The sequence below is a fragment of the Cydia fagiglandana genome, chromosome 5 (genome assembly GCF_963556715.1).
Source record: "Cydia fagiglandana chromosome 5, ilCydFagi1.1, whole genome shotgun sequence".
Classification (NCBI taxonomy): domain Eukaryota; kingdom Metazoa; phylum Arthropoda; class Insecta; order Lepidoptera; family Tortricidae; genus Cydia; species Cydia fagiglandana.
In genome coordinates this window covers 945,181-962,188 of record NC_085936.1, presented here as the reverse complement: position 1 = coordinate 962,188, position 17,008 = coordinate 945,181, and the positions used below count along the sequence as shown (strand labels likewise).

General features: G+C 38.8%; 2 protein-coding genes across 2 annotated transcripts in view; both read left to right on the top strand.

Annotated features, from left to right (window-relative positions):
- LOC134664303 (L-aminoadipate-semialdehyde dehydrogenase-phosphopantetheinyl transferase) overlaps positions 1 to 2,492 on the top strand; it is a 264,536-nt gene extending 262,044 nt beyond the window's left edge. Inside the window, exon 3 of the mRNA XM_063520871.1 lies at positions 2,482 to 2,492. The gene's annotated coding sequence lies outside the window, so the exon portion shown is untranslated. The remainder of the gene's footprint in view (positions 1 to 2,481) is intronic.
- Positions 1 to 17,008, top strand: part of LOC134664315 (neurexin-4) — a 426,329-nt gene that overhangs the window by 262,545 nt on the left and 146,776 nt on the right. The gene's annotated exons all lie outside the window — the stretch shown is intronic.

Sequence of the window (17,008 nt, the reverse complement as noted above, 5' to 3'; positions counted from 1 at the left end):
CACTAGTTTTTATGTACATTCATTAGGTTTTTGGGTAGTTTTTGGTAAATTCTGGTATAACTCAAAAACTATGAAAGTAATTAAAAATCGCAGAAATTACTTTCTTATTTATTAAATGAGGATTGATTAAATCAGGGCTCGGAACCGGTATTTTTTAAAAACCCCGAAACAGCCCAATATTTTGAATTATTTTATGCTCCTTAGATAGGACTGGATCATGTATTTAGGTAGCAACTTAGTATTATTAGATTGTCCCATTAAAAATGAAATAATAAACCAAAGAACGAAAACGAACGTAATAATACCGGTATTTTTGTATGGAGAAAATACCGGTTTCCGACCCCTGGATTAAATTGCAGTTAATTATACCAATTATTAATGTATGCTGAGCAATGATTTTTCAAACTTGGATAATTGCTTAAGTGTTCATTCACTGGTGGTCTTACCCTATATACTGAAGTCATGTTATGTCGAATATCACACAGTGAGATGAATGAGATTGATATTAGACGTGTCACCGCCACGGCTCGTTGCGGGCGGACGGTAGCTCCATCAATGTCGCTCTGATCGATTACTTTAATTATTAAACTGCTCATTATCCTTCTTATGGGCCTGAGGGAACGAATATTAGGCAGTGGAGGTAAAAAAACTTAGCGAACGTCTCAATGTAGAGTCCGTCTACGCTAACTCTACACAAACTAAACTTTTCTATAAACGTCATATTCTATGACTTCTTCCTACACTGTGACTGTAAATAAGTAACCAAAAATTTTCAGATGCCCCTTTTATTGATCATATTTTTTATTGTCTCAGCTCTTACTTATCTGAATCAGATTTCATGTAGGTAAAAGTTTTCTTAACCACAAACTCAAAAGCAGCAACAATATGGATTCCCTGCCGCATTTGTTATGTATAACTAAACAAATTCGGTAACTACATCTAGTGACTTTAAGCCCAATTCAGATTTAACTACTTGTTACAGATTCCATTATGATACGATCTTGCAAATCGCTCATGCGGATTGGTGCATGCGAAATTAAAGTTAAAGTCGTGCGTGAGATGCGCGCCATCAAACTCGTATCAAAACCATATCAAAACTATAACATTTTATTAAATTTGAATAGACCTCTTTGTTTATTTGCTAACTTTACACTCCAAACCAACTCACGGCAACCACAAGTGATTTACTTCAAACAAACTTACCTAATACCGGTTCACTTCCCAAACTGCCCTCACTCCGCACGTACACCATTACCTCAAACTAAACGATCGCCGGACCTCATTACCGTCTTACCCCCCATAGGGTAAGGGGGGTAAGTGGGGTAAGTGACTCCGAACGGAAATAAAGGTGCATGCGACTGGAGGTAATGTTAATTGAATTTCTGCAGACGCTTGCGGTTAGGGATGGGGGGATTCGATAGATTGTTTTTTTATCGTTAGGTCTCGAGAGGTACGGCTAGTTTCGATTTTCTTGGTCGAGTTATTGTGGGATAAAAAATAATTATATAAATATTAATATAATGTACTTAAAATTATGATTTTCTACTAGCTAAGTTTGGCTACCTGTTGTTTACCTCTGTCTTTATGCATTGTGTGTGTTTTATTGTAAATCTTATCTTAAGGTTGTGCAATAAAGACGATTTATATTGTATTGTATACCTAATTATTCATAGTTCAAGTTCTAAATAGAATAGTACATTGTAGGAGAGGACGGAAAACCGCTAAAAGATGGACGAGTGAGTTCGAGGGCCGACACGTTAGTGTCGGCCCTCGAATAATACGAGTCCATCTTTAGCGTTTCCGGCCGAGGCATTACAGTGCTTTTCACGACTACTGCGAGGAAATAAGAAAACATTTGCATAACTATAAGTACTAGCCCGCGATTTCTCTGGTAGCAAATTACTAGCCACTGCCTGTACTGTCTCTTGAATTTCGGTAGGCGTCAGCGTAAGAATATCATTTTCTTCACTAGAAGAACTCATTTTTATAGCGAGCGTAGATACGCGTTTCTTATATTTTTTAGTCAAACACTATTTACACTATCCAATTCAGTAAGTATTTTCAGATCCCGCTTTTTTACTTTTTTACCACTTTTAAGAGGCGCTTTTCTGTTATTTAATTTTTTATTTATTTTTATTTTTATTACATTCATTTATTTGCTTCAAACCGACTCTAAAATTAGAAGCGTTTTTGCTAAAAAAACCACAAACAGCTACAAAAGTCAAAAACGCCTTAAGCGTGAACTGAATGGATAATTGTTAAAAAAAAATGAAGTGAATGGTTTTGTCATTTCTTTTTTTTTTAAACAAGAAATTGGTTCTATAAATTGTTGTGTGGGTATTCATAAAAATATGTACTAGCGGGTAGATTAATAAAATCAGTTGCTATCGAATACGCGTTTCATTTACATCATGGTGACAGCGGTGCCGTATTTTATTATATATTAAAGGCATTTCGGGCAAGTAAATAAGTTTCGTGCAGTTTAGAGTGTGTGCTAGTGCTAAATTGTGTTGTGTAAACAATATGGAGCATGCGCGGCCTCCGCCAGAGTTGTGCCTGGAGGGTGGCCCGGCCGCGCGCGCCGAGGCGTGGCGCCGGTGGTACACGCAATTCCAAGTATTCCTAAAGGCTTCGGGTGTCTGTAAGGAAACAACTGACGTGCAAGCCAGTTTGCTGGTAAACCTAATAGGGTCGGAAGGTTATAATGTTTACTTGACCTTCAAATTTACAAAAGATGAGAGCCGCGATGACTTAAAAACTTTAGTGGCAAAGTTTAACGATCACTTTGGGACCAAACAGAATGAAACAATGGCACGATTCAAGTTTTTCTCTAGGAACCAGGAAAGCGGTGAATCTATAGACGAGTACGTAACGGCACTGAAAATACTTGCCCAGCAGTGCGAGTTCAAGGACCTCGAGGAGAGCCTAATGCGTGATCGCATTGTGTGCGGTGTGGCCAGCAGCAAGGTACGCGATCGCTTGCTTAGGGCGGAGGATCTAACTTTGGATAAGGCGGTAAAGATTACTCAGGCAAACGAGATGTCAAGTGAAGAGAAGCGCGAAATCGAGGAATCTAAGGTTGCCGGGACACCGTCAACGTCGGCAGTGGATGTACTGTATGGAACCTCGAGACAGTTTTCGGGTGGCCGCGGCAGGCGCCCGCAGCGCTGGCGGGGACGCGGCGGCCGGCGCGGCGGCGGCGGCGCGGGGGCGCGCGGGGCCGACAGCCCGAGCGCGGCGGCCCGCTCCTGCGCTGCCTGCGGGAGTACCTACTGCGACGGAGGTCAGCGGTGTCCAGCGAGAGGTGCAAAGTGTTTATTGTGTGGTGGTGCAGGTCATTTTAAGGTAAAGTGCCCATTTAAAAGAGCGAACAAAGTGTATCAAATTGAGGAAGAGGACGGTTACGGTGACGACGACGAGCTGTACTTCATCGACGGGATCGATGTGGACTCTGATTATCATAAAGACCGCAAAAAATGGTATGAAACTTTACTAGTTAGTGATAATCGTAGGGCCGAGACTTTTAAGCTTGATACTGGTTCGGATTTAAACGTTTTATCAATGAAAAATTTCAAAAAATTGGGTCTTGACAGTGCTAGTATAGAACCATCAGATAATATTAGGGCCGAATCATTTTGCGGAAATTTTGTACCTATGATCGGCTCGTGTATTATTAATTGGTTATATAAAGAACGTTTATATCCGTTGCGGTTTGTTATATGTCGAGATGATAGAAAGAGTGTTTTGGGCAAATATGCTTGTGAGGACTTAGGTCTAGTAAAACGCATATATTCACTTTCCTTAGATAATTATGAGGATCTCTTTCATGGCCTGGGTAAATTGCCGGGTGAGTATACTATTAGTATTGAGGAAGGAGCGCAGCCGTCAGTCTGTCCGGTTCGCAAGATACCTATGGGTGTGCGTGACAAGCTACAGGGTGAACTAGAACGCATGGTCAAAATGGGGGTGATTAGAAAAGTGTCCCACCCCACACCGTGGGTCAATGCGATTGTAGTGGCCGCGAAAAAAGACGGCAGTTTACGCGTGTGCCTCGACCCGCGGCCGCTCAACCGCGTTGTGCGCCGTGCTCGCTATCCCCTCCCCGCGCTCGGCGAAATTGCCACTAAGCTGCAGGGTGCGCGATATTTTAGCAAGCTTGATGCTCGCTCTGGTTTTTGGATGGTACAAATAGATGATGCCAGTGCCGACCTATGTACATTCGGGACACCATTCGGTAGGTACCAGTTCTTACGCCTCCCGTATGGTATAAACTGTGCGTCTGAGGTGTTCCATTCTAAAGTTCGTCAAATTTTGGAGGATCTGGAGGGGGTCGAGTCCTTCGTCGATGACATTATAGTCTATGGACGTACCTTAGAGGAACACGATGCAAGATTGAAGTCATTGCTGGACAGATCACGCGAGGTAGGTATTAAATTTAATAAACAGAAGTGCGAATTTAGGGTACAGCAAATTACTTATCTCGGTCACACGTTTAGTCATGAGGGTATGCGCGTTGACTCAGAGAAGGTTAAGGCTATCGAGAAGATGGCTTCTCCACACGACCGACCGTCGTTGGAAAGGTTTCTAGGTATGGTGAATTACTTATCCAAATTTATACCTAACTACTCAGAAGTGGCGTCACCTTTACGAGCCCTGTTAAAAAAGGAAACGGAATGGTGCTGGGAGCCGGAGCACGAGGCAGCCGCCGGACAGCTGCGGGCGTTGGTGAGCGGCGCGCCTGTGCTGGCCCTGTACGCCCCGCGCGCGCCAGTACTGGTCTCGGTAGATGCTAGTCAGCACGCGCTGGGCGCTGTGATCCTTCAAGAGGGCCGGCCTGTCGAGTTTGCGTCTGCCACGCTGACAGACGCACAGACCAGGTATGCACAAATTGAAAAGGAGCTTCTTGCCATCGTCTTCGGACTGGAGCGATTCCATCAATACGTGTACGCTCATGGTGACGTCACAGTCGAGACGGATCACAAGCCTCTGGAGGCATTGTTTTCAAAACCTTTAGATTCGGTGCCAGCGCGTTTGCAGAGGATGATGCTTCGCATACAGGGTTACGATTTCAAGGTCGTGTATAAGCCAGGTAAATATATGTATGTTGCAGATACGTTGTCTCGAGCACCCCTTCCGGATAACATTAGTGACAAGGTATCCGAAGAAATAAACGACCAGTCAGTTTTCCTATTGGAAAATGTCAGATTCAGTGACGGTAAGCTACGTACAATCAGAGAAGTGACTGCAGAGGATGAAGAGTGTCAGTTAATAATTAAATATATACGTGCAGGTTGGCCACACAGTAAATATGAAGTCAACGAAAAAGTGCGAGGACACTGGTCGTTGCGAGATAGTTTCGAATATATAGATGGTATAATTTTCAAGGACAATTTAGTATACATACCAAAAGCGCTGAGGTCAGAAATGATTGGTCGCGTGCACGACGGACACATGGGCATCGATCGTTGTAAGCGGCACGCGCGTGACGTCATGTTCTGGCCGGGAATGAGTCGAGACGTGGAGCGCCGCGTGCGCCGCTGTGGGGCATGCGCCGCGCGTGCGCCAAGGGCCCAGCGCGAACCCATGTTGCCACATGATATACCCGATTTACCATGGATAAAGGTAGGTTCAGATATATTCCAATATGGCTCGAAATATTTCCTTATACTGGTTGATTACTTTTCTAATTTTATCGAAGTAAGTCAAATCAAAAACATAGGAAGTAGGGCAGTCATAGAAGCCATGAAAGATCAGTTCGCCAGACATGGCATTCCTTGGGTATTAGTTACGGATAACGGACCTGCTTACGCATCCAAAGAGTTCGCGGGTTTTAAAAAAGAATGGGAGTTCGACCATATTACGACATCTCCCCATTATGCACAATCGAACGGTCGTAGTGAAAAAAGCGTGCGAACTATTAAAGATATTCTTATAAAATCTATAAATTCTGGTACGGATTTCCACTTAGGACTTTTAAACTTCCGAACTACACCCCGCGATAACCTAAGTTCGCCATCTCAGTTACTAATGGGACGCACGCTCAATACAAGATTACCGTCACACGAGAGCAAACTTCGACCGAGCCGAGATAACAGCCGTGACTACGAGAGAATGGTACGTAACCAGCAAATTAGTAAACAACATTACGACCAACGAGCACGGGCACTGCCGGAATTACAGCCGGGCGACCCGGTGCTGGTGGTAGACGGGCAGCGCAGGAGACAAGCCCGTGTCGAGTCACGAGCAGATCAACCTCGTTCCTATTTCGTGACTGATTGCTCCGACAAGCGAATCAGACGAAACAGGCGCCATTTAATAAAACTTGAGCGCTGTTCACCCGTCAATGACAGCAACGTTGCTGACAAATTGCCGAGTGACGACGAAGCTTGGTCGAGTGCCGACAGCGACAGGCCGCCGTCACCCGACGGAGCTACTGCAGCTACGGGTTCCGCAGCAAACTCGCAACCACATACGGAAAAATCTCGCGAACCTAGACAAGCAGCGGTTAAGGCACGCATTAATATGAAAAACTATATTTAAAACATTAAATTTTTCCAGGCCAATGAAAGAAGTTTCGCTTAAAGTTATTGTAATAATCACAATAAAGAATAATGTAAAAAAAAAAAAAAAAAAACATATAAGTAGGTAATAAAATAAATACTTAAGTTAAGTTACGTGCATGCAGATATGTATATTACTGAGTCAAGAATTAAGAATAGTTATTTTGTAATACTCGCATGCGTCAGCTCAGCTTCTATTGATAGATAAGATTAAGTAATATGCATGTTATTAATGTTATAAATTTAAATAATTTATTTCCCCAATTACATCATTACATAATAAATATAATGCAATCTTGTTTACTATTTTGTTAAGATAGTAAGTAATATGCTTGCAGTAGCATAAATGTATTATTATTAATTCGAAACAATCATACTATTACGTCATTAATATAAACATCATTTATTAATCCAAAATTATAACTATTATACAACAATATGATTATACTTACTTTATACTTATAAAGTAAAGTTAGCTTTGATTTCCACTGTAATTATAATAATGTACTTTAGGCATAAGTACTTATGGTTTACTTTTGTAACGGGGAAGATGTTGTGTGGGTATTCATAAAAATATGTACTAGCGGGTAGATTAATAAAATCAGTTGCTATCGAATACGCGTTTCATTTACATCATAAATAACCTAATTTTATTTTTGAAGGAAAAAGTTGCGCAAAAAAAGACCTTTTATTGTTTTTTTTTTGTTTTAAATGATATTCATTGCTGTAGCGAACTGTGACCAATGACAGATGATGATAACAATGAAACATTGTAGTAGTGGTGGTTCAGGTGCTACAGCTATTGCTTTCCAGCTTGGTTTTAGACCATCTATTGCTACATTTCCGAACAGTGGCGTGAAAAAGTATTTATATCACGAAATGTAAGTAAAAAAAAATACTGACGCGCATGTTGAGATCAAAATAAATATGTAGAGAAAATAATGCTGCGGGTTACGGCTTAGCCCACTTGTTCGACAGTTAATGTACTAAGCACAAGTACAAATGAATAAAATATCGGTATCGAACATCAGCGATGACTAGAAATAAGCAGATAGCAAAAATAAGTCATAGTTTTAATAATTCTAACCGTCAAGATCTGTGAAACTGTAATCAGTTAGTTTTATTGGTCTCTCGCTAAAATGAGAAGAAACCTTTGATATGACCAAAGAGGTTGAAATTACGGATATTATGTAGATTAATCTGATATAAATAATTAATAAAAATAAGGCGCTCAAAACATCGATACACAGGCTATACAGCAGCCCCAACCCTATCATCAGGCGGCAAGTGATACCCACGGCCGACGCGTTGTACGCAAGATTAAATGTCACAAACCTTCGGATATTTCTGCCAGAGGACGGCTGCCACCCCACCTATGCACCCTCATCCACCCGTTTCCCAACTCCTTAAAGCTCAAAATCGTTTTACGCTAGTTGCAATAGTCAATTTGCGCGTCAACAATTTCAAAGCAGTTAAGCTAGCCTTTATTACACCAAGTTAAAGTTTAAAACAGTTTATTTATATGGTAGTAGCGGTTTGGTCGACTAGCAGTCACCCGCAGCGAACGACTTATGACATCGCCTGTAATTTTTAAAGACGAAGGTAATTTCGTGTCTGTAATTGTTATTGTTAATTGAATTTATTTTTTGGTGAATAAGTTCCTGGTGGTTTGGAAAATTAATTAAGGGAGTATTTCAAGTTTTTGAATTTTATTTTTTGGCTTTTCTTTTTTTTTTATTGTATTGTCAAGTTTTGTGGACTCTTGTTTTGATACCTTTTAGTTTCTTGAAATACAAGGTATAAATCTCTGGAATTGTGACTTAAAAATACATAGGTACACTGTATGTCTTCTTACTAGAAATTGGTATATAGTGGAGTTAATATTTTTTATTACTAGTTAAATATTTTTGTTGTTACGACGTTCTGTACAAAAAGTCGGAGAGCCACTAACAACCAACCTCGAACGTCATCAATTCATATTCTATATGTTAATAACCTTGTTAAGCTAAGTAAAGTCACAAACTAAATAAGTGACAATTTGGCGCCCAACGTGTGGCCAAAAATTACAAACGTATTTAGAATTACTTACTATATCAAACAGTTGAGATCTAATCCTTTATTAACCAACTGAAGTCTTAAACTTAATTACTATGTTACAATTGGCACCCAACGTGGGGCCAAATATAACAAACGTATTTGATATATTATCGACCTCATATTTTTGACTTTTCCAATGAATCGTAACTGAAAGTAGGATATAAATCACATAATAAATCAAGCGCACTCACGTTACCTGTTAAGCCACTGTTACGGGCGAACGTGACTTGGTCATAACACCTCAACTTAGGACTGAAGGAATTCTACGTTATAGTTATTTTAGTTGTATTTGTACAAATTTCACACAACGCTGTTATCAATATGATTATGATATTCTGCTTATTGAAACTATCACAACATTTTATTTACTCATGCTGCAAAGTGGGATATTTTACATCTACTAGCTAAAATTTGCAAATTCATTTGCGTCTAAACCAGATCTTATGGGTAACTGTGGATAAAATGTAGGAAAGGTGGAACAGTGAAGTATAAAATAGTAACAGGACAAAGGAATGTCGTACAAATAACAGTTTAAGTAAGATGATATTTTCAGGTTAGAATCCAGTAAGCAAATTTATTAATTATACATTTTCTGTATCATGTCCAATGATTGAATTCACGTCTTCATTACATTCAGTTCAATAAATTTGTCTACTGCACTTTAAAAGTATCTATAAAAGTAGAGGTTGTAATAGCCTCCGCTCACGGCTAATACAAAAAACCCATAAGTATAAGTAAAAAGTGCAAGAATAATGGCAAAAGGAGGTATGGGCCGAGAGCAATTTCCCGGCGAGGTAACAAAGTCTAAGGGAGTGACCGACCCCGATATATCGAAACGCTGGAACTACGAAAGAGCTATGAGGATATGACGAAAAGTTTTTATGTATAAAAGTAGTATTTCATCTGTTGCAGTTACTAATTTAGTCTTTCCATCTTACCTGGTTTTCATAGCATCAATTTGTAAAAAATGTAGCTACGAGTAAATAAGTACCTAAGCACAACCAAACTCCACTACCGAATCAAATAATGATACACGTGTTTCGCCACTCTACGAGACATTGTCCGTCGATCCTGGAGATGTTGACGGTCTGACGTCTCCATTATCGGACGTCAGACCGACACTTATCAGTCAGCTGACACTATTTTAATAATCCTGGCCCAATATGAAAAATTTAATAAGTCAGTCTTTATCAGTAGACATGTGATGGAAAAGATTATCAATATGAGAGATATGTTGACGAGCTAAAGGCCAGACCACCTGTGGCCATCACGTATAATTATTACGTGCTGACCTGCAGCGAATGTGGTCGCATATTTGCTGCAAAGATTGGCTACGTCAGTCACCCGAGAGCGCACCAGCAACGCTCTCAGCTGTAGCATAGCAGTCGCTGCAGCCGAAAACGGCTAGGAGGAGATGATGATGATGAGGGATGTCCTTGAGTTTCTTACGTGTCTTGGGCAGTAATTGGAGCTATCAGCGTCCCTTGGTCGTAAAGAGGTAAGCCGAGGTGCGGCCGATACCGCTGGAGTTAAGTGTTCCGAGGAAAGAATAAAGGAGCATCCTGTATAAGTAATATACGTAGGTTTAGTTATTTACTTTTGCCTTTTGCGTCTCTTAAAGATGTACGAAAATAATATTTACTGTGTTTTATATACCTAGTTACTTTGTTTTATTGTAGGTACTTTTCTGAGAGTAACCAACGCTACGATTTGGATATATTCGAAAAATATTTAAAAAGCAGCTATTTACGTACTGTAATATGTATAGGTTATTTTATTACTTCAGTTACTTCCACATCCTTTAGGGTGCTGCTAATAGCGGAAATTAAGTTATAGCGAAAAGGAGCAATTCATTATTTACTGTGTGTTATATGGGTATCTAGTTACTGTAGTTTCATTACGATTCTGTTGAAGTTTTCTGTTTAGATTGAAGGTAAAAAAGTTAAAATCATCTTGATTTGCGTTACAATACTTCTTCGATTTATGTTCGATGCGTTGTCATCATCATCATAATTTAAGAGCTCTGTACGGATATTATGGACGCATTTTATCACATGTCATGTCATGCGTGTTTTTCGCACTTCGATACTTGTTAAAACGTGACTAGCGTTGTTACAGATGATATAAAAGCGACCATCTTAGCCCTACTGAAATAATCGCCAGTCCTTTCTAGCATGGGCCAGTCATTTGATTTCCTCATACGAAGCATTATTTTTTACTTGGCTGAGATATTTTATGTAATTCTAGGCTTTCCTTCGCTTCATGTCTCTTCAATCCTTCCTTCCAGGATGTTTGAGAAAATATATCTTTATTCTTCTAGTATGAATCTTTCCCTATCGCTGGTTAGTATATTTTTGCACATGATGGTATAAAAGAACGTCTTTAGCTCGCAAGTCACATTAACACGCCAAGAAGTAACATACGATCATAAATTTGGTGAATTCGGTCCCACCTTCGTTTCAGTGCAAGTAGGGTAAATGTAGCGTGAAAGAACCGTATGAATGGCTATCAGTGGCTCGGTCCGACCTGAGCATTACGTCCCTTGCCGTATTTTACGATCACTCTGTAGGGTTGACACAGGTGAAAACACTTGCAGATAAATTACTATAACTGTATGTCATCATTTTTATTCAAGAAATTGGAAGTTAACTGGTAGATTACTTGACATAGGCAGAGTTATAACAACGCTATAAATAATCCTGTAGAAAAATTAGAAATTATATAAGGAATGGGATTTTCACAGTAATTTCCCAGAATTTGTTATTTGAATCGTCGTTTTCACAAATAAAATTAATTAATAGTCGTCATCTCTTTTTTATCATGCTTTTAGTTTTTTTCATGCACAGCACAAAATAAATACAGGTCTACGAGTATATTCTGTAGGTATTTGCTGTGAACTATTACTCTTCTACGTCTTTGAGTGATCAAAATCAATCAACGCTCGTTTTTTCCTGGAAATTCTTAAAAAGAACAAAATCACGTTACACCTATTTTTTTAAATCTATCTATTTAAATCCACGATTGATAACCCTACAGTAACGCTAAAAGCCGTTTAAGCGTAGCGTGCGATTTGTAGCACAATTGACTATCGATGAATTTACCTTGCGGTCCTTTTTGCCTGCACATTCACATTTCAAGCGCGGGAGAACCCAGTTCTTTTCCAGAATAACGTGACCTTTGGATATACCAAGTATTACAACTTCCTATGTCTGTTGTTGTCCTATGGCGCCCCAGAGGTGCAAAGGGCCTTCACAAGCTCGCGTCATGCCTTTCTATCTTCAGCGACCGCTCTGGCCTCGCTCCAGCTCAACCCGACCGCTCGTAGTTCATTTGTGACGGACCGCTGCCAAGAGTGTACAGGGCGCCCGAGGCCACGGCTTCCGTCCGGCGGAACACCTTCCTATAATCTCAAAAAATACCTACAAACTATAACTTTGTTGTCGTCTTAAGGCACATTGAAAGTCATGTAAAATTTTGAAATTTCTTGGGTTAAAAGTAGATAATATAAACGTTCGATATACAATTAGTACACTGGCATCATTCCTAAAATACTATGGGTAACTGGGGTGTATTTGTACCTCAAGAAATAGTTAAAGAGCTCTATTTTCAAACGGAATCTTCTCTTTCACTGCGTAATCTGTGAGTGAGTGGCTCATTATAGAAACTTTCAGTATTACCCGCGTATGCGTTATCAAAGAGCTCACTTACGGCTCGATTCGGAAAATGAACTAGATTTCTACTAGACTTCAACAAGTTACGATATGGATAATTTAAAGATATTTGTAAGATAGATAGGTATGTCAAATTTGACGTTTCCGCGATTCTGGAGGTCCTCGTGAACGATTTCGACAAGTTATGACTCAGATATCCAAGTCACATCTAGCCGATATCTAATGTAGATCTAGTTGATCTCTAAATCGTCTCTAGATCTTGTAATTATCTCGAAATCCGAATAGGCCTGTTATTTTGGTTAAACTAAGATTTGGACTCGTGTAAAGCTTTGGAATGAAAAACCTCTGCGGATTACCTTCATCACCTCATTGACTTTGGCATTTGTTGAGCTTTTACTTTGGGGTTAGAAATGTGTTTTATGTGGTACCGTGCAAATGGAGGTGTAATGATGATTGGTGGAAACCCGGTGACATTTGTGCTAGCAGTTCTTATTTCAAATTGTAACGATGCTGGTTGGTAAAGGTTTAAAAAAGAGAATAAAAGTAAAAGTGGGTGGATTTCATTATTTTTTTACATAAGTAGTAAGTAGTAATCAAGAGACTAAGGCTCACCGTCTTCGCTGGCTCGGCCACGTTTTGAGAATGGAGGAGGATCGGGGCGCTCTAAGAGGGCATACCTGGGACGCCCGGTAGGGCGGAGGCCGATCGGACGTCCCAGGTATCGCTGGGGCGATGCGGTTGAAGCGGACTTGCGCGATCTCCATGCCGATAACTGGCGGGAAATGGCGCAGGATCGAGACAACTGGCGTGTACTCGTGTCGGAGGCCAAGACTCATTTTGGGTCGTTGCGCCATTAAGTAAGTAAGTAAGTAAGTAAGTAGTAATCAAACCTATGATTGAGACCTAATAATTTGTCTACCATTTTATTTAATTACTTTGTGAGAATGAAAAGTACTTAGTCAATCATTGAAATTAGTAACTTCCATTACACAATATAGTCAATTAAGTTTTAAACAAATGAGAATGTGTCTAATAATTTAGTTACTTATAAATTTTATAATATTCAGCCAGGTTTAATATTAGGTGTTTTAAACTCGTTACATACTTTACTAGTGATTCGTAATCTCATTACATTATAAACCAAGATGACTTGAAGGGACAGTTAGGTACTGACTGTATCTATCCTATATTGCCGCCTCAAAATCTAAAATTGTATTCAATGCATTAAAAGATTAAATCCCCCAATACTTCAACAACAATAGGGACCTGTACTGTTACACCCTTGGCATTCCGCACACAAACCATAAACCAGCCATAACCATTGTCAAGTTTTCTTTATCCGTCATGGCCGACGATTTGAGGGAAATTCTACTTTTTCTTTGGCATCTCGTGATATGGATAAAAAATGACGATGTTAAAGAAAAAGAAGAAAGGGGACTTACCTAGTCCAAGTTTTTTAAAATAAAATGACTGTGAATTTAAAATACTAGAACAATGTATGATTTTGAGGATAGCAAAAAATGATCAAATTTTGTTAAAAAGTGGAGATAAGTACAGGTTTTATTTACTTGGTACGAGTATCATCTTTGGCCTGTACGTCAATAAAATGATGGTTCAAACAGTGTCCATAAGAGTGAATCTATAAGTGTGTGAGTGTGTTACCTGATATAAGACTCAACTCAAAGTTCAGAATATTTTTCGTCAAAAATAATTGGAGCCCATTCTGTAGAATGGGTTCATAAGAGTAGGTCCGTGACATAGCTCATATGTTCATAACACATAATTTTTTCAGCCTAGTTAGAATTGTCATTTTGAAAAGCCTACAGTGACTCACTGTTTAAAAATATATAGTTTCAGACCAAACTAACTCTGATGTACAAACTTTAATGCAAGACAAAATGTGAAAGAGTAAAGGTACCATCACTATGGAAAAATTTTGCTAACAAAGTTTAAAAAAAAACAATACACATTAACCAATTTATTTCGTCCATGTCACGAGAGCTGTCAAATATAAAACATCGCCCCTACAATAACACGTCTCGGACATATATCGCCGACTTCCTGGACAGTATAATTCAATTTGGCAAATTAGATTGCTGGCTACCTGCGCCCCATGATATCTCGTGATGAAGAGAAAAGATATTACCGACAGCCAATGTTAGGCCAATGTTGGGCAGTTGGGCCAATGTTTGGGATTCTAACGTGTGATAGTGCAGCTAGAAGCCTGTGTTTTAGGAAGTAGATGGAACCTATTTGTTTTTATAATTTTGTATGTTTTTAACTTCATCATTATTAAAAAAAATATGTATTTTGATAATAGCATTTTGAATGTTCTTGGATTTATTTGCGTTTTAGCCTGGAATATTAACGAATAAAAATTGCGTTAGTGCTGTGAACAAAGGACGGATCTTACATAAAAAAAAGCGGCCAAGTGCGAGTCGGACTCGCCCATGAAGGGTTCCGTAACAGCAAGTAACATAATAAAATTGGGATTTACGGTTTATTACGTATTAAAAAAAAACTACTTACCAAATCTTGTTCAAACCAATTTTCGGTGGAAGTTTGCATGGTAATGTACATCATCATATTTATTTTAGGTTTATCATTCTCTTATTTTAGAAGTTACAGGGGGGGGGACACACATTTTACCACTTTGGAAGTGTCTCTCGCGCAAACTATTCAGTTTAGAAGAAAATGATATTAGAAACCTCAATATCATTTTTGAAGACCTATCCAAAGATACTCCACACGTATGGGTTTGATGAAAAAAAAATTTTTGGGTTTCAGTTCTATGTATGGGGAACCCTAAAAATTTATGGTTTTTTTTCTATTTTTGTATGAAAATCTTAATGCGGTTCACAGAATACATCTACTCACCAAGTTTCAACAGTATAGTGCTTATACTTTCGGAAAAAAGTGGCTGTGACATACGGACGGACAGACAGACAGACAGACAGACAGACAGACAGACATGACGAATCTATAAGGGTTCCGTTTTTTTGCCATTTGGCTACGGAACCCTAAAAATAATGATTATAACTGCATCTCTACTGCATCTCTTCTACTTACTATCACTATAAACGTATAAATAAATAGTTACCTTATGAAATTCATGAATTAATTTATTCATCCCAGTCTGTTTGTTGTTCAAAATAGCTTAAATTTTCTTTTTTGTTTTCTCTATTTTTGTTTTTAGTACATTTTTGTTCTAACTGTACATTTGGCAACATTGGCCCAACAAGGGGGCAAATTAGATTGCCGGGTCAAGCGACGGCAAGTGGACAATGGAGGGGGAAATATGAAATTATTGCGTCTCCAAAAATAGCCGGGACGTCGTCGACTTCGTTACTTATGGTATCGCCGTGGGTTGGAATGTTTTCAAACTTGAAATAGTTTTTCCATTTGAGGGGTTCTTGGAGATATAAATGTTTATTTTTTTAAAGTAATTTCTTATAATATAATTTCTTGGTAATTAGAGCTTTTAACTAGGTGTTTTTAAGTAATCACAAAATTTTAAATAACAGTTTTTATCTACCGCTTTTTTTGTCTTATCCGATTTTTTAAAGGCTTTACAACAATACAATTTCCAGCTTTTCCCAGAAAAAAATGACGAATGTTAATTTTCATAAAATCTTACACAACAATTAAAAACCAACCAACTGTTATATTAATAGTTATATGTTTCGTAGGAAGCCTATTCGAATGTGCATTTCGCACGCGTGCATGACAGTCATGTCATGCTCCTATAATGTCAATAATAAATCAAGTTAGATAGTTAAACGACTAAAAGACGGCTGGTTGTGGAAATTATCGGCCATAATAAATGTTTTCAGTAGATTTACATACCTAAATCATTTAGTAACTCTTATCGCTATAAACGTAGTGTTACCTCCCTTAGGCTACTAGTGTCTAACCACACGATTCATTTAAAGGCTCCTGCTATAACAGAGCATTTCTAAATCAAACCACGGCCCGTTACCCCCGAGAGTGACTTGCGGAAAATTGGAAAGCGAAACAAGGTGAAAAATATTATTAAGCTGAGCGCTCACCGGGAGAGCTGCCCAGGTCAAAATATTATTTACAGTATATTGACTCTTTGAATATACTTGTAGGTTTAGGGACCAAGGAGTCACGGTCTAGTGGATTCCAGGGGTATGTTCGTTACTTAGTCTCTAGTAGTTTGTTTTAGTTTAGTTCAGTTTTATAATAATGCTTCAATAAGCAAAAAAAAACACGAGCCGCCTTCACCAATATGGAGCTCGCCTGAAAGTTCCGTAGTTTGTTTTTCACTTAGAACAATGATTGTACAACCAATAAAATGTCGTATTTTATTTTCGTTTGTCCTTACTTAATTACTTACGTACAGATTTTTTTTGTCTTTTAATTCTGACTGACTTTACGTATAAATTTGTATGTAGTAGTGTAGCTTTAGCATCAATGTGCCGAAACTTCCTACAATATTCAAATTTCCATAAGTAGTTCAAATACTGGCTAATGTGTTATTTTTGTTACTCGTAGGATGCCCGTGGGAGTCGGCCAATCGCAGCGTGTTGTTTAAGACAGAGGCTTTAAAACCTTTAAATGTTAACTTTGTAAAGACTTTGTTTTGAGACGCGGAATTGATGGCGTTTGTGTCGTTGTCAGTTATAGTATTAGTCTAAAAATAGATAAGCATCAACA